Consider the following 17816-nt stretch of genomic DNA (forward strand, 5'->3'; position numbering starts at 1 on the left):
CCGAACTCCTCGCAGGTCTGGACGAGTGCAGTCACCGAACTCTGGTCAGTGCAGAAGACGGTCACGTCGTCCATGTACAGCGAGCATTTGACCTCGAAGTGTCCTGGACCTGGTGCGGTGATCCCTCTGATCTCTCCATTCTGCCGGATAGCCTCTGCGAAGAGCTCTATAACACAAACAAAAAGGAGAGGTGAAAGAGGACAGCCTTGTCTAACCCCAGACGATACAGGAAAGGGGTCAGTCTTCCAGCCGTTCACCAGCACCGAGCTGTAAATGTCGCAATACATCAGGTTAACATACAAACAGAACAACCTGCCAAGCCGCAGCCTACGCAGAGCCTTACCCATGAATTCGTGAGAGACCCGGTCAAAAGCCTTCTCCTGATCCAGACTGACCAGGGCCGCGTGTGTACGGCGGCTTTGCATGTAATGCACCGTGTCCCTCACCAGGGCAAGACTGTCGGCCACCCTACGGCCAGGAATGCCGCAGGTTTGGTCCGATCCGATGATCCGTCCGATGACAACCTTCAGTCTGTTGGTCAATACTTTGGCGAGGATCTTGTAGTCCACGTTCAGGAGAGAGATGGGACGCCAGTTTTTCAGGTCACATCTCTCCCCCTTCCGCTTATACAAGATCGTGATCATGCCTTCTCTCAAGGACGGTGGCATTCTACCCTCCACCACCATCTCCTCATAGAGCTCCAGCAGGTCCGGACAGATCAAGTCCCCCAGCGCTACATAGAGCTCTGCTGGGAGACCATCACTGCCCGGGGTCCTGCCGGGTCTGAAGGATTTAGCGGCAGAGAGCAGTTCCTCCACCGTCAGGGGTACGTCCATAGCCTCCGTACCTGCAGGATCAAGATGATTAGTGATACCTGACAGGAATTTATCGGCGGCTTCGGGGTCAGTGGTTTTCCGGGAGTAGAGGCTTCGGTAGTAGTCTGTGACGACTCCCATCACCTCCTTCTTCCCAGAATGCATGTTTCCGGTCTCATCTCGGAGTTCCTTCAGGGGCGTGTGGCCGGCATGGAGTTTCCTGAAAAAGAACGAGTTACATTTCTCACCCTTCTCCAGGTTCTCCACCTTGGAACGAAAGACAATTCGCTTGGATTCCTCCTCAAAGTGCCCTTTCAGGCCCTTTTTGGCTTCCTCCAGCTCCTTCCTGACGTCCCAGCCACATTGAAGGAGGTCTTGCAGGGATCGCAGCTGACGCTGCATCTCTCTGAAGTCTCTCTTCCTCTCACACGCCTGTTGGCGACTTTTTGCCTGAAAGAAACAACGAAATTCAACTTTAACATATTCCCACCAGTCACAGGTTTTGTCAAAGAAAACTTTATCATTCCTCCAAACAATATAGGCGTCTCTAAGTTCCGCCAGTACCTCCTCTCTTTCCAGCAGGGCACAATTCAGCTTCCAGGAGCCAGGGCCGGGAGGAAAACCGTGGCCGATGGCACCCTGGAAGAGAATGGCCCTGTGGTCAGAGAAGAAGCAGGGGACCATGGAGTGCCCATGCTGCTTGACTGCCCGGGAGGTGAACACAAAGTCAATCCGAGAACGAAGTGAGCCATCGGGTCGGCTCCATGAATAGTTCACAGAGCCGATCCCCATGGAGCCCACAACGTCCTGCAAGGATGCTTCGGTTACCATCTCGATAAGCAGTTTGGAACTGACATCCAGCTTGATTGAAGTGCCGGAACTTCGTCCATCCTCTTCGATGGGGCAGTTGAAGTCCCCGGCCATCACCACTGCCCTAGTGGTGGCGAGCTGGGTCCGCAGGGTCTGGAATAGTTCCAGGCGCTCAGCCTTCATAGGGGGGGCGTACACGTTGATGAGCCTAATCGGCTCTCCTGCCCAGGAACCGTCTACGACCAACAAGCGGCCGCAGGCGAGCTCCTGGACAGAGTCAACAGTAAATACGCCTCCCCTAATCAGGATGGCAACCCCTGCAGACTTACAGTCGCCCCCACCAGACCAGTAGGACGGGCCATGGGTCCACTGCCTGGCCAGATGATGGTATGACCTGGAAGAGGGGAGAGTACATTCCTGCAGCATAAATACATCACTCGACTGCTTGGAAAGAAAAGTTAGCACCATCTGACATCTAGTCCTATCTCTAACACTCCTCACATTGAGGCTAAAGATGTTAAGTTTAGCAGCCATGGGGGAGAATAAAGAAGGTTAGTGCAAACGATACACCTTAGTTACCAGTCCGGTCGGGCGGATCCTCCTCGCCTGGCGGGTCCGAAAGATCCAGCAGGCCCTCTGACAGAAATTGTTCCAGGATTGTAGCCACCTGGATGTCTGTTGTGAAGTCGATGACCTCAGGTTCAGACACGAGTTCCTCCACCATCTGCTCCATTTCCTCCTGCTGCGCAAGGGAGTCTTCGCAGATTTCCACGACTTGTCGCTTTGAGGACTCAGCCGCTGGGCTGTCCCTCACCTTTCTCTTCCTCTGGATGGCACCTGAGGAGACAAGAGGGGGAAAATCCTCCAGGGAGAGGACTCCAGCAGCTGGAGGGGAAGATGTTAGTGCTGCTGGAGCTGGGGAGAAGGGAGGCTGGGTTGGGAGAGGTGCAGGTGACAGGACCACTGAGATGGGTGGGTAGGAGAAGGTGAGAGCCTCAGTGGGGGTGACAGGGGTTGGGGACGGGGGGGTGGGGAGGGCCGGGCGAGGGAGGGTGGGAAGGGTAGGGCGAGGGAGGGCCGGGAGGCGGGGGGGAGGGACTGTCGTCTTCTTACCATCCTTCTTATTCCCGGTCTTCTGCGCCGCTGGAGCTCTGGTTGGGGCGGGGTTCCCTCTGGCCGGAGCTTTCGCCGCTACAGTTGCCCAGGATCGATCCCTCTTCGGGCAGTCCTTGTAAGAGTGGGCTGCTTGTCCGCAGAGGTTGCACATTGTCCGTTTCGGGCAGTCTTTGGTCTCGTGTCCTGTTACCCGGCAGTTCTTGCAGGCGTCCTCCTTGCAGTCCTTCACCGAATGACCCTTCTTGCTGCATCTCCTGCAGATCTGCGGCATGTCCGGGTAGTAGATGAGGCCGTAGGAGTTGCCCAGCGAGAATGACTGGGGCAGGTGCTGGAGGCCGTCTTCCGCGTTCGAATCCTTGTTCAGTCGGACGATTACCGACCACTTGCCAGTCCAGAAGCCGAGTCCGTTCAGGATGTGGGTGGGTTCCCTCACCACTGTGCAGAACCGCTTCAGGAGCGTGGTGATGTCTTTGCCGGGGGTGTGTGGGTTCCGCATTGAGACCGTCACCCGCCTTTCCTCTCTTTGGACAGGGCAGTTGCCCACAAAGCGAGAGAAAGGGGATTCAGGCCTCGCCGCTTTCACCATCTCCCAGTACCTTCTGCAGATGTTGATCGAAGCAAAGGTCACGAAGAACATCCCGGTCATGAAGGCCTGGATGCTGATGGTCTCCGGCTTAGCGAAGCCCTGGTCCAGGAGCATCTTCTGGCAGAACACTTCTTCCGTCATGTCCGGCACTCTCCCGTCCACCTCCTTCAGCTTCAGGGCCACCGTCTGCTTCATCCAGGGCTCCAGGGTTGGAGCAGCCTGGTTCGGCTTCCTGGTGGCCTGTTGGCTTGAGGAGGCTTCAGGAGGAGATGTCCTGGCCTGGGTCGGCTCACCTGGTCCATCAGCCTTCTTCTTCTGGGTGGCAGGGTTGCTGGTTGAGGCCATGGCTTCTTCCAGCTGTTCCTGTCGCTTGGGGAGGATCTTCGATAGCTCTTTCCCGAAGGGGGCGGAGCTATGCAAATCTTCTCCTTGCTGGCCGAGGTTCTTCCACGAAATTTCTTCCGCAGCGGTTCCTCGTCGAGCTTCTTCTTCTGCGGCCGAGCTTCTTCGAAGATCCCCTTCAGCAGCGGCTCTTCTCCGAAGTTCTCCTTCTTCTTCCCGGCAGCGATCTCCCGGAGCTTCTTCCCCGATGGCGGCTTCTCCCTTCTGGATCGTCGTCTTCGCTGGTTCTTCTCCGCAGTTCGTCGCCGGCTTCGTCTGGAACGCTCTTGGATCGCTAAGCTAGTGTTTATAGCCCCCAGTGGTTCTCCGAGCTATCTATCCTTACAAGGACTGATAAGAACAGATACTACACTTGATCTTAGCCAAAAGGCCGAGAAGCGATAACCCGAATGGGCCGGCCGTTGACCGAGCCTGCCTAATACTGCTGTTCACCCCTTGCAGCGATTGATTCAGCCTACTCCTAGGCAATTCCATGGGGCCCTGCAGGCTCACACACATTTACAGCTACTAAGCGGGAGGGAGGTGAATAAAGGCCGGAGAGGAAGCCAGACAGGATTTGCTTCTTTTGCTTGCACCACAATGCAGTGCTGAAAGAGGAGGAGGAATCTACATAAAAACGCCTTCCTGGCAACGCCCAAATGCCCTCCTGCCATGCAGATAAACACTGGCAGCGGCAGCAAGTGCATGCCCACAGCCACCCCTTGTTCCTTCACACCTTGTATCAGCTTTAATCCAATCCAGTCCGGTGCTGCCTGCTGAGCAGCACTGACCAACACTGCCTGGGCCCAGGCTTTTATCTCTGAGGCAGGCCCCATTATGATGTCAGAAAGCTGGCTCTGGAATCCTGAGGGCTCCACTATGACACGTGCAAAGTTCCGTCTGAACTTTATATAAGACGGTGCGGCTCAGTCAGTCACTCAGTGTTGCCTGAGAGGGCAACACTGCAACAGCCGGCCGCCAGGCTGTCTTTTTTTTGCACAGCTACTTGCCTCCAGGAGGCCACAAGAGGGAGACAAGGGACTGCAAAATGGAAAATAGGCATCCACCAACTTTACAGACAACTTCTCTTTGCTCCTACAACCTCCATCCTTGCACAGTTTGTTATTCTTCCAGGTAACATAGTAACAAATCCAAATTGCTGCTCTCTTTGTAGGCAAGCAAGGGTTTGTTGCAACTGCAATTCTTACTTCTTCTTGAAATGTAGGGACGACAGTACATTCCATCACATCCATCTAGTGTACACAGGTAGGTCCATTGTGGCGGGTAGGCGGCTGGCTGCTTTAATGGCTGTTTGCTGTTCCCCTACTCCACTCCACTCCACTATTTGACTGTGGTGCTGCATCAATCAGTGGCTGGCTCAGGTGCAGCTCTTTAACTTACCTAAAAGGGAGGGCGGAGAGAAGACAAGGAAGGTGAATGAGCTGTTCCAATGTGAAATGCCGGAAACACAGAAACACAGAAGACACACACACACACACACACACACACACACACACACACACACACACACACACACACACACACACACACACACAACAAGAGGTGGCAATGTATTAATTAATTGCATTTAATAAATGAGCTCATTATCACACATGACTGTACAAATGCATTGTCCAACAGGTGTTGAAATAATGGGATTAAAAGGGGAGATCCCATCAGAAAGACAAAAACAATAGCAAACACAAATAGCACTTTTGGAATCTGATTTTAGTCAACACATAAGGGAAGGGTGCACCGGTCCTGGAAATACTGCAATACCAGGTCAATGCGTGGAGTGGACAGAGCAAGCTCTATTTCCATCTCCCTGTTCGAAAAATCCATTTAATATATGGTCCCCAGATAGGGGACGTATCAGATATTAAACTGATAAGAACAGATACTACACTTGATCTTAGCCAAAAGGCCGAGAAGCGATAACCCGAATGGGCCGGCCGTTGACCGAGCCTGCCTAATACTGCTGTTCACCCCTTGCAGCGATTGATTCAGCCTACTCCTAGGCAATTCCATGGGGCCCTGCAGGCTCACACACATTTACAGCTACTAAGCGGGAGGGAGGTGAATAAAGGCCGGAGAGGAAGCCAGACAGGATTTGCTTCTTTTGCTTGCACCACAATGCAGTGCTGAAAGAGGAGGAGGAATCTACATAAAAACGCCTTCCTGGCAACGCCCAAATGCCCTCCTGCCATGCAGATAAACACTGGCAGCGGCAGCAAGTGCATGCCCACAGCCACCCCTTGTTCCTTCACACCTTGTATCAGCTTTAATCCAATCCAGTCCGGTGCTGCCTGCTGAGCAGCACTGACCAACACTGCCTGGGCCCAGGCTTTTATCTCTGAGGCAGGCCCCATTATGATGTCAGAAAGCTGGCTCTGGAATCCTGAGGGCTCCACTATGACACGTGCAAAGTTCCGTCTGAACTTTATATAAGACGGTGCGGCTCAGTCAGTCACTCAGTGTTGCCTGAGAGGGCAACACTGCAACAGCCGGCCGCCAGGCTGTCTTTTTTTTGCACAGCTACTTGCCTCCAGGAGGCCACAAGAGGGAGACAAGGGACTGCAAAATGGAAAATAGGCATCCACCAACTTTACAGACAACTTCTCTTTGCTCCTACAACCTCCATCCTTGCACAGTTTGTTATTCTTCCAGGTAACATAGTAACAAATCCAAATTGCTGCTCTCTTTGTAGGCAAGCAAGGGTTTGTTGCAACTGCAATTCTTACTTCTTCTTGAAATGTAGGGACGACAGTACATTCCATCACATCCATCTAGTGTACACAGGTAGGTCCATTGTGGCGGGTAGGCGGCTGGCTGCTTTAATGGCTGTTTGCTGTTCCCCTACTCCACTCCACTCCACTATTTGACTGTGGTGCTGCATCAATCAGTGGCTGGCTCAGGTGCAGCTCTTTAACTTACCTAAAAGGGAGGGCGGAGAGAAGACAAGGAAGGTGAATGAGCTGTTCCAATGTGAAATGCCGGAAACACAGAAACACAGAAGACACACACACACACACACACACACACACACACACACACACACACACACACACACACACACACACAACAAGAGGTGGCAATGTATTAATTAATTGCATTTAATAAATGAGCTCATTATCACACATGACTGTACAAATGCATTGTCCAACAGGTGTTGAAATAATGGGATTAAAAGGGGAGATCCCATCAGAAAGACAAAAACAATAGCAAACACAAATAGCACTTTTGGAATCTGATTTTAGTCAACACATAAGGGAAGGGTGCACCGGTCCTGGAAATACTGCAATACCAGGTCAATGCGTGGAGTGGACAGAGCAAGCTCTATTTCCATCTCCCTGTTCGAAAAATCCATTTAATATATGGTCCCCAGATAGGGGACGTATCAGATATTAAACTGATAAGAACAGATACTACACTTGATCTTAGCCAAAAGGCCGAGAAGCGATAACCCGAATGGGCCGGCCGTTGACCGAGCCTGCCTAATACTGCTGTTCACCCCTTGCAGCGATTGATTCAGCCTACTCCTAGGCAATTCCATGGGGCCCTGCAGGCTCACACACATTTACAGCTACTAAGCGGGAGGGAGGTGAATAAAGGCCGGAGAGGAAGCCAGACAGGATTTGCTTCTTTTGCTTGCACCACAATGCAGTGCTGAAAGAGGAGGAGGAATCTACATAAAAACGCCTTCCTGGCAACGCCCAAATGCCCTCCTGCCATGCAGATAAACACTGGCAGCGGCAGCAAGTGCATGCCCACAGCCACCCCTTGTTCCTTCACACCTTGTATCAGCTTTAATCCAATCCAGTCCGGTGCTGCCTGCTGAGCAGCACTGACCAACACTGCCTGGGCCCAGGCTTTTATCTCTGAGGCAGGCCCCATTATGATGTCAGAAAGCTGGCTCTGGAATCCTGAGGGCTCCACTATGACACGTGCAAAGTTCCGTCTGAACTTTATATAAGACGGTGCGGCTCAGTCAGTCACTCAGTGTTGCCTGAGAGGGCAACACTGCAACAGCCGGCCGCCAGGCTGTCTTTTTTTTGCACAGCTACTTGCCTCCAGGAGGCCACAAGAGGGAGACAAGGGACTGCAAAATGGAAAATAGGCATCCACCAACTTTACAGACAACTTCTCTTTGCTCCTACAACCTCCATCCTTGCACAGTTTGTTATTCTTCCAGGTAACATAGTAACAAATCCAAATTGCTGCTCTCTTTGTAGGCAAGCAAGGGTTTGTTGCAACTGCAATTCTTACTTCTTCTTGAAATGTAGGGACGACAGTACATTCCATCACATCCATCTAGTGTACACAGGTAGGTCCATTGTGGCGGGTAGGCGGCTGGCTGCTTTAATGGCTGTTTGCTGTTCCCCTACTCCACTCCACTCCACTATTTGACTGTGGTGCTGCATCAATCAGTGGCTGGCTCAGGTGCAGCTCTTTAACTTACCTAAAAGGGAGGGCGGAGAGAAGACAAGGAAGGTGAATGAGCTGTTCCAATGTGAAATGCCGGAAACACAGAAACACAGAAGACACACACACACACACACACACACACACACACACACACACACACACACACACACAACAAGAGGTGGCAATGTATTAATTAATTGCATTTAATAAATGAGCTCATTATCACACATGACTGTACAAATGCATTGTCCAACAGGTGTTGAAATAATGGGATTAAAAGGGGAGATCCCATCAGAAAGACAAAAACAATAGCAAACACAAATAGCACTTTTGGAATCTGATTTTAGTCAACACATAAGGGAAGGGTGCACCGGTCCTGGAAATACTGCAATACCAGGTCAATGCGTGGAGTGGACAGAGCAAGCTCTATTTCCATCTCCCTGTTCGAAAAATCCATTTAATATATGGTCCCCAGATAGGGGACGTATCAGATATTAAACTGATAAGAACAGATACTACACTTGATCTTAGCCAAAAGGCCGAGAAGCGATAACCCGAATGGGCCGGCCGTTGACCGAGCCTGCCTAATACTGCTGTTCACCCCTTGCAGCGATTGATTCAGCCTACTCCTAGGCAATTCCATGGGGCCCTGCAGGCTCACACACATTTACAGCTACTAAGCGGGAGGGAGGTGAATAAAGGCCGGAGAGGAAGCCAGACAGGATTTGCTTCTTTTGCTTGCACCACAATGCAGTGCTGAAAGAGGAGGAGGAATCTACATAAAAACGCCTTCCTGGCAACGCCCAAATGCCCTCCTGCCATGCAGATAAACACTGGCAGCGGCAGCAAGTGCATGCCCACAGCCACCCCTTGTTCCTTCACACCTTGTATCAGCTTTAATCCAATCCAGTCCGGTGCTGCCTGCTGAGCAGCACTGACCAACACTGCCTGGGCCCAGGCTTTTATCTCTGAGGCAGGCCCCATTATGATGTCAGAAAGCTGGCTCTGGAATCCTGAGGGCTCCACTATGACACGTGCAAAGTTCCGTCTGAACTTTATATAAGACGGTGCGGCTCAGTCAGTCACTCAGTGTTGCCTGAGAGGGCAACACTGCAACAGCCGGCCGCCAGGCTGTCTTTTTTTTGCACAGCTACTTGCCTCCAGGAGGCCACAAGAGGGAGACAAGGGACTGCAAAATGGAAAATAGGCATCCACCAACTTTACAGACAACTTCTCTTTGCTCCTACAACCTCCATCCTTGCACAGTTTGTTATTCTTCCAGGTAACATAGTAACAAATCCAAATTGCTGCTCTCTTTGTAGGCAAGCAAGGGTTTGTTGCAACTGCAATTCTTACTTCTTCTTGAAATGTAGGGACGACAGTACATTCCATCACATCCATCTAGTGTACACAGGTAGGTCCATTGTGGCGGGTAGGCGGCTGGCTGCTTTAATGGCTGTTTGCTGTTCCCCTACTCCACTCCACTCCACTATTTGACTGTGGTGCTGCATCAATCAGTGGCTGGCTCAGGTGCAGCTCTTTAACTTACCTAAAAGGGAGGGCGGAGAGAAGACAAGGAAGGTGAATGAGCTGTTCCAATGTGAAATGCCGGAAACACAGAAACACAGAAGACACACACACACACACACACACACACACACACACACACACACACACACACACACACACACACACACACACACAACAAGAGGTGGCAATGTATTAATTAATTGCATTTAATAAATGAGCTCATTATCACACATGACTGTACAAATGCATTGTCCAACAGGTGTTGAAATAATGGGATTAAAAGGGGAGATCCCATCAGAAAGACAAAAACAATAGCAAACACAAATAGCACTTTTGGAATCTGATTTTAGTCAACACATAAGGGAAGGGTGCACCGGTCCTGGAAATACTGCAATACCAGGTCAATGCGTGGAGTGGACAGAGCAAGCTCTATTTCCATCTCCCTGTTCGAAAAATCCATTTAATATATGGTCCCCAGATAGGGGACGTATCAGATATTAAACTGATAAGAACAGATTTTTTTTTTTTTTTTTTGAAAGCCCGAGTCGTGCTTTCTATCACCCAAGTGCATAAAAAGTGCAGAGGTGCCACACAAAAAGTGCACAAGGATGCGGTCTATCGCAGCCCTTCTCTTAAAAGAGAGAGGCCCCGCATAACCATTCCCTGACCCTCCAAACCATAGGCCTAGAGGATCAAGGATCGATGGTCCCCCCTCGCCGAAGCTTAGGGAGACCCAAACACACTCCTAGGCTTCTACCTGGGCTGCCACCCCAGTGTCCACCTAGGAGCCTGCATCCTAGTTGCACCTCCCCTCCGAAGAAGGGAGGCCGGGTTGCAGGGGAAAAAGGAACCAGAAGGCCACACATTTTCCCCCTAGACCTCAGGAGGGTCCCAAAAGGGCACCGCATCCCAAAATCCTTGTGACAAACGTGACAAACACACAGTGAAAAACAAAATTAAATAAGTGGATGTGCGCTGTGATACAGCCTGGACATCCGCCAGGTATAAAAAATTCCTCATCTCCCAGCCAGAAGGCCGGGAGAATAAAGGTGTGTGCTCATATAGCGTGAAAGAGAGTGCGTGCAAGTGTGCCTTCACTCAGTGGGATCCCACCCCCAGTGAGTTAGGGCACCCCAGGGTCACCAGCCCTGGGGCACATAGCAACTCGGGCTTCCAAACTACCCGGCCTAATGACCTCGATCCGGCGGTCGCCTGGTCACCTACAAATGGTACCTTTAAACCAAATGCGTACACCAGAGCGATGACCGTTGTGGTTCCCTGCCCTCACCTCGGCGTTCTGTCATCCCCCTACGATGGCCCACGTACCACCGGCAGGGATGATTACTAACCTCAGCTTGAGCAGGTACTACACTTGATCTTAGCCAAAAGGCCGAGAAGCGATAACCCGAATGGGCCGGCCGTTGACCGAGCCTGCCTAATACTGCTGTTCACCCCTTGCAGCGATTGATTCAGCCTACTCCTAGGCAATTCCATGGGGCCCTGCAGGCTCACACACATTTACAGCTACTAAGCGGGAGGGAGGTGAATAAAGGCCGGAGAGGAAGCCAGACAGGATTTGCTTCTTTTGCTTGCACCACAATGCAGTGCTGAAAGAGGAGGAGGAATCTACATAAAAACGCCTTCCTGGCAACGCCCAAATGCCCTCCTGCCATGCAGATAAACACTGGCAGCGGCAGCAAGTGCATGCCCACAGCCACCCCTTGTTCCTTCACACCTTGTATCAGCTTTAATCCAATCCAGTCCGGTGCTGCCTGCTGAGCAGCACTGACCAACACTGCCTGGGCCCAGGCTTTTATCTCTGAGGCAGGCCCCATTATGATGTCAGAAAGCTGGCTCTGGAATCCTGAGGGCTCCACTATGACACGTGCAAAGTTCCGTCTGAACTTTATATAAGACGGTGCGGCTCAGTCAGTCACTCAGTGTTGCCTGAGAGGGCAACACTGCAACAGCCGGCCGCCAGGCTGTCTTTTTTTTGCACAGCTACTTGCCTCCAGGAGGCCACAAGAGGGAGACAAGGGACTGCAAAATGGAAAATAGGCATCCACCAACTTTACAGACAACTTCTCTTTGCTCCTACAACCTCCATCCTTGCACAGTTTGTTATTCTTCCAGGTAACATAGTAACAAATCCAAATTGCTGCTCTCTTTGTAGGCAAGCAAGGGTTTGTTGCAACTGCAATTCTTACTTCTTCTTGAAATGTAGGGACGACAGTACATTCCATCACATCCATCTAGTGTACACAGGTAGGTCCATTGTGGCGGGTAGGCGGCTGGCTGCTTTAATGGCTGTTTGCTGTTCCCCTACTCCACTCCACTCCACTATTTGACTGTGGTGCTGCATCAATCAGTGGCTGGCTCAGGTGCAGCTCTTTAACTTACCTAAAAGGGAGGGCGGAGAGAAGACAAGGAAGGTGAATGAGCTGTTCCAATGTGAAATGCCGGAAACACAGAAACACAGAAGACACACACACACACACACACACACACACACACACACACACACACACACACACACACACACACACACACACACACAACAAGAGGTGGCAATGTATTAATTAATTGCATTTAATAAATGAGCTCATTATCACACATGACTGTACAAATGCATTGTCCAACAGGTGTTGAAATAATGGGATTAAAAGGGGAGATCCCATCAGAAAGACAAAAACAATAGCAAACACAAATAGCACTTTTGGAATCTGATTTTAGTCAACACATAAGGGAAGGGTGCACCGGTCCTGGAAATACTGCAATACCAGGTCAATGCGTGGAGTGGACAGAGCAAGCTCTATTTCCATCTCCCTGTTCGAAAAATCCATTTAATATATGGTCCCCAGATAGGGGACGTATCAGATATTAAACTGATAAGAACAGATACTACACTTGATCTTAGCCAAAAGGCCGAGAAGCGATAACCCGAATGGGCCGGCCGTTGACCGAGCCTGCCTAATACTGCTGTTCACCCCTTGCAGCGATTGATTCAGCCTACTCCTAGGCAATTCCATGGGGCCCTGCAGGCTCACACACATTTACAGCTACTAAGCGGGAGGGAGGTGAATAAAGGCCGGAGAGGAAGCCAGACAGGATTTGCTTCTTTTGCTTGCACCACAATGCAGTGCTGAAAGAGGAGGAGGAATCTACATAAAAACGCCTTCCTGGCAACGCCCAAATGCCCTCCTGCCATGCAGATAAACACTGGCAGCGGCAGCAAGTGCATGCCCACAGCCACCCCTTGTTCCTTCACACCTTGTATCAGCTTTAATCCAATCCAGTCCGGTGCTGCCTGCTGAGCAGCACTGACCAACACTGCCTGGGCCCAGGCTTTTATCTCTGAGGCAGGCCCCATTATGATGTCAGAAAGCTGGCTCTGGAATCCTGAGGGCTCCACTATGACACGTGCAAAGTTCCGTCTGAACTTTATATAAGACGGTGCGGCTCAGTCAGTCACTCAGTGTTGCCTGAGAGGGCAACACTGCAACAGCCGGCCGCCAGGCTGTCTTTTTTTTGCACAGCTACTTGCCTCCAGGAGGCCACAAGAGGGAGACAAGGGACTGCAAAATGGAAAATAGGCATCCACCAACTTTACAGACAACTTCTCTTTGCTCCTACAACCTCCATCCTTGCACAGTTTGTTATTCTTCCAGGTAACATAGTAACAAATCCAAATTGCTGCTCTCTTTGTAGGCAAGCAAGGGTTTGTTGCAACTGCAATTCTTACTTCTTCTTGAAATGTAGGGACGACAGTACATTCCATCACATCCATCTAGTGTACACAGGTAGGTCCATTGTGGCGGGTAGGCGGCTGGCTGCTTTAATGGCTGTTTGCTGTTCCCCTACTCCACTCCACTCCACTATTTGACTGTGGTGCTGCATCAATCAGTGGCTGGCTCAGGTGCAGCTCTTTAACTTACCTAAAAGGGAGGGCGGAGAGAAGACAAGGAAGGTGAATGAGCTGTTCCAATGTGAAATGCCGGAAACACAGAAACACAGAAGACACACACACACACACACACACACACACACACACACACACACACACACACACACAAGAGGTGGCAATGTATTAATTAATTGCATTTAATAAATGAGCTCATTATCACACATGACTGTACAAATGCATTGTCCAACAGGTGTTGAAATAATGGGATTAAAAGGGGAGATCCCATCAGAAAGACAAAAACAATAGCAAACACAAATAGCACTTTTGGAATCTGATTTTAGTCAACACATAAGGGAAGGGTGCACCGGTCCTGGAAATACTGCAATACCAGGTCAATGCGTGGAGTGGACAGAGCAAGCTCTATTTCCATCTCCCTGTTCGAAAAATCCATTTAATATATGGTCCCCAGATAGGGGACGTATCAGATATTAAACTGATAAGAACAGATACTACACTTGATCTTAGCCAAAAGGCCGAGAAGCGATAACCCGAATGGGCCGGCCGTTGACCGAGCCTGCCTAATACTGCTGTTCACCCCTTGCAGCGATTGATTCAGCCTACTCCTAGGCAATTCCATGGGGCCCTGCAGGCTCACACACATTTACAGCTACTAAGCGGGAGGGAGGTGAATAAAGGCCGGAGAGGAAGCCAGACAGGATTTGCTTCTTTTGCTTGCACCACAATGCAGTGCTGAAAGAGGAGGAGGAATCTACATAAAAACGCCTTCCTGGCAACGCCCAAATGCCCTCCTGCCATGCAGATAAACACTGGCAGCGGCAGCAAGTGCATGCCCACAGCCACCCCTTGTTCCTTCACACCTTGTATCAGCTTTAATCCAATCCAGTCCGGTGCTGCCTGCTGAGCAGCACTGACCAACACTGCCTGGGCCCAGGCTTTTATCTCTGAGGCAGGCCCCATTATGATGTCAGAAAGCTGGCTCTGGAATCCTGAGGGCTCCACTATGACACGTGCAAAGTTCCGTCTGAACTTTATATAAGACGGTGCGGCTCAGTCAGTCACTCAGTGTTGCCTGAGAGGGCAACACTGCAACAGCCGGCCGCCAGGCTGTCTTTTTTTTGCACAGCTACTTGCCTCCAGGAGGCCACAAGAGGGAGACAAGGGACTGCAAAATGGAAAATAGGCATCCACCAACTTTACAGACAACTTCTCTTTGCTCCTACAACCTCCATCCTTGCACAGTTTGTTATTCTTCCAGGTAACATAGTAACAAATCCAAATTGCTGCTCTCTTTGTAGGCAAGCAAGGGTTTGTTGCAACTGCAATTCTTACTTCTTCTTGAAATGTAGGGACGACAGTACATTCCATCACATCCATCTAGTGTACACAGGTAGGTCCATTGTGGCGGGTAGGCGGCTGGCTGCTTTAATGGCTGTTTGCTGTTCCCCTACTCCACTCCACTCCACTATTTGACTGTGGTGCTGCATCAATCAGTGGCTGGCTCAGGTGCAGCTCTTTAACTTACCTAAAAGGGAGGGCGGAGAGAAGACAAGGAAGGTGAATGAGCTGTTCCAATGTGAAATGCCGGAAACACAGAAACACAGAAGACACACACACACACACACACACACACACACACACACACACACACACACACACACACACACACACAAGAGGTGGCAATGTATTAATTAATTGCATTTAATAAATGAGCTCATTATCACACATGACTGTACAAATGCATTGTCCAACAGGTGTTGAAATAATGGGATTAAAAGGGGAGATCCCATCAGAAAGACAAAAACAATAGCAAACACAAATAGCACTTTTGGAATCTGATTTTAGTCAACACATAAGGGAAGGGTGCACCGGTCCTGGAAATACTGCAATACCAGGTCAATGCGTGGAGTGGACAGAGCAAGCTCTATTTCCATCTCCCTGTTCGAAAAATCCATTTAATATATGGTCCCCAGATAGGGGACGTATCAGATATTAAACTGATAAGAACAGATACTACACTTGATCTTAGCCAAAAGGCCGAGAAGCGATAACCCGAATGGGCCGGCCGTTGACCGAGCCTGCCTAATACTGCTGTTCACCCCTTGCAGCGATTGATTCAGCCTACTCCTAGGCAATTCCATGGGGCCCTGCAGGCTCACACACATTTACAGCTACTAAGCGGGAGGGAGGTGAATAAAGGCCGGAGAGGAAGCCAGACAGGATTTGCTTCTTTTGCTTGCACCACAATGCAGTGCTGAAAGAGGAGGAGGAATCTACATAAAAACGCCTTCCTGGCAACGCCCAAATGCCCTCCTGCCATGCAGATAAACACTGGCAGCGGCAGCAAGTGCATGCCCACAGCCACCCCTTGTTCCTTCACACCTTGTATCAGCTTTAATCCAATCCAGTCCGGTGCTGCCTGCTGAGCAGCACTGACCAACACTGCCTGGGCCCAGGCTTTTATCTCTGAGGCAGGCCCCATTATGATGTCAGAAAGCTGGCTCTGGAATCCTGAGGGCTCCACTATGACACGTGCAAAGTTCCGTCTGAACTTTATATAAGACGGTGCGGCTCAGTCAGTCACTCAGTGTTGCCTGAGAGGGCAACACTGCAACAGCCGGCCGCCAGGCTGTCTTTTTTTTGCACAGCTACTTGCCTCCAGGAGGCCACAAGAGGGAGACAAGGGACTGCAAAATGGAAAATAGGCATCCACCAACTTTACAGACAACTTCTCTTTGCTCCTACAACCTCCATCCTTGCACAGTTTGTTATTCTTCCAGGTAACATAGTAACAAATCCAAATTGCTGCTCTCTTTGTAGGCAAGCAAGGGTTTGTTGCAACTGCAATTCTTACTTCTTCTTGAAATGTAGGGACGACAGTACATTCCATCACATCCATCTAGTGTACACAGGTAGGTCCATTGTGGCGGGTAGGCGGCTGGCTGCTTTAATGGCTGTTTGCTGTTCCCCTACTCCACTCCACTCCACTATTTGACTGTGGTGCTGCATCAATCAGTGGCTGGCTCAGGTGCAGCTCTTTAACTTACCTAAAAGGGAGGGCGGAGAGAAGACAAGGAAGGTGAATGAGCTGTTCCAATGTGAAATGCCGGAAACACAGAAACACAGAAGACACACACACACACACACACACACACACACACACACACACACACACACACACACACACACACACACACACACACACACAACAAGAGGTGGCAATGTATTAATTAATTGCATTTAATAAATGAGCTCATTATCACACATGACTGTACAAATGCATTGTCCAACAGGTGTTGAAATAATGGGATTAAAAGGGGAGATCCCATCAGAAAGACAAAAACAATAGCAAACACAAATAGCACTTTTGGAATCTGATTTTAGTCAACACATAAGGGAAGGGTGCACCGGTCCTGGAAATACTGCAATACCAGGTCAATGCGTGGAGTGGACAGAGCAAGCTCTATTTCCATCTCCCTGTTCGAAAAATCCATTTAATATATGGTCCCCAGATAGGGGACGTATCAGATATTAAACTGATAAGAACAGATACTACACTTGATCTTAGCCAAAAGGCCGAGAAGCGATAACCCGAATGGGCCGGCCGTTGACCGAGCCTGCCTAATACTGCTGTTCACCCCTTGCAGCGATTGATTCAGCCTACTCCTAGGCAATTCCATGGGGCCCTGCAGGCTCACACACATTTACAGCTACTAAGCGGGAGGGAGGTGAATAAAGGCCGGAGAGGAAGCCAGACAGGATTTGCTTCTTTTGCTTGCACCACAATGCAGTGCTGAAAGAGGAGGAGGAATCTACATAAAAACGCCTTCCTGGCAACGCCCAAATGCCCTCCTGCCATGCAGATAAACACTGGCAGCGGCAGCAAGTGCATGCCCACAGCCACCCCTTGTTCCTTCACACCTTGTATCAGCTTTAATCCAATCCAGTCCGGTGCTGCCTGCTGAGCAGCACTGACCAACACTGCCTGGGCCCAGGCTTTTATCTCTGAGGCAGGCCCCATTATGATGTCAGAAAGCTGGCTCTGGAATCCTGAGGGCTCCACTATGACACGTGCAAAGTTCCGTCTGAACTTTATATAAGACGGTGCGGCTCAGTCAGTCACTCAGTGTTGCCTGAGAGGGCAACACTGCAACAGCCGGCCGCCAGGCTGTCTTTTTTTTGCACAGCTACTTGCCTCCAGGAGGCCACAAGAGGGAGACAAGGGACTGCA

General features: G+C 50.3%; 8 non-coding genes and 2 pseudogenes across 8 annotated transcripts; all 10 read right to left on the bottom strand.

Annotated features, from left to right (window-relative positions):
- Nucleotides 1–4009: 4009 nt before the first annotated feature.
- Nucleotides 4010–4111, bottom strand: LOC142731763 (U2 spliceosomal RNA; annotated as a pseudogene).
- A 1342-nt stretch (nucleotides 4112–5453) lies between these two features.
- On the bottom strand, nucleotides 5454–5644 carry LOC142731726 (U2 spliceosomal RNA). The gene has a single exon (XR_012879133.1). It is a non-coding gene; the product is annotated as a U2 spliceosomal RNA (small nuclear RNA).
- Nucleotides 5645–6978: 1334 nt separating this feature from the next.
- LOC142731738 (U2 spliceosomal RNA) lies at nucleotides 6979–7169 on the bottom strand. Its single transcript, XR_012879144.1, has one exon. It is a non-coding gene; the product is annotated as a U2 spliceosomal RNA (small nuclear RNA).
- Nucleotides 7170–8493: 1324 nt separating this feature from the next.
- Nucleotides 8494–8684, bottom strand: LOC142731750 (U2 spliceosomal RNA). Its single transcript, XR_012879155.1, has one exon. It is a non-coding gene; the product is annotated as a U2 spliceosomal RNA (small nuclear RNA).
- Nucleotides 8685–10026: 1342 nt separating this feature from the next.
- Nucleotides 10027–10208, bottom strand: LOC142731761 (U2 spliceosomal RNA). Its single transcript, XR_012879165.1, has one exon. It is a non-coding gene; the product is annotated as a U2 spliceosomal RNA (small nuclear RNA).
- A 787-nt stretch (nucleotides 10209–10995) lies between these two features.
- LOC142731776 (U2 spliceosomal RNA) lies at nucleotides 10996–11065 on the bottom strand (annotated as a pseudogene).
- Nucleotides 11066–12409: 1344 nt separating this feature from the next.
- Nucleotides 12410–12600, bottom strand: LOC142731762 (U2 spliceosomal RNA). Its single transcript, XR_012879166.1, has one exon. It is a non-coding gene; the product is annotated as a U2 spliceosomal RNA (small nuclear RNA).
- Nucleotides 12601–13921: 1321 nt separating this feature from the next.
- On the bottom strand, nucleotides 13922–14112 carry LOC142731775 (U2 spliceosomal RNA). Its single transcript, XR_012879167.1, has one exon. It is a non-coding gene; the product is annotated as a U2 spliceosomal RNA (small nuclear RNA).
- Nucleotides 14113–15443: 1331 nt separating this feature from the next.
- LOC142731727 (U2 spliceosomal RNA) lies at nucleotides 15444–15634 on the bottom strand. Its single transcript, XR_012879134.1, has one exon. It is a non-coding gene; the product is annotated as a U2 spliceosomal RNA (small nuclear RNA).
- A 1348-nt stretch (nucleotides 15635–16982) lies between these two features.
- Nucleotides 16983–17173, bottom strand: LOC142731728 (U2 spliceosomal RNA). The gene has a single exon (XR_012879135.1). It is a non-coding gene; the product is annotated as a U2 spliceosomal RNA (small nuclear RNA).
- Nucleotides 17174–17816: the final 643 nt, after the last annotated feature.

Source organism: Rhinoderma darwinii, unplaced genomic scaffold (genome assembly GCF_050947455.1).
Source record: "Rhinoderma darwinii isolate aRhiDar2 unplaced genomic scaffold, aRhiDar2.hap1 Scaffold_869, whole genome shotgun sequence".
Taxonomy (NCBI): Eukaryota; Metazoa; Chordata; class Amphibia; order Anura; family Rhinodermatidae; genus Rhinoderma; species Rhinoderma darwinii.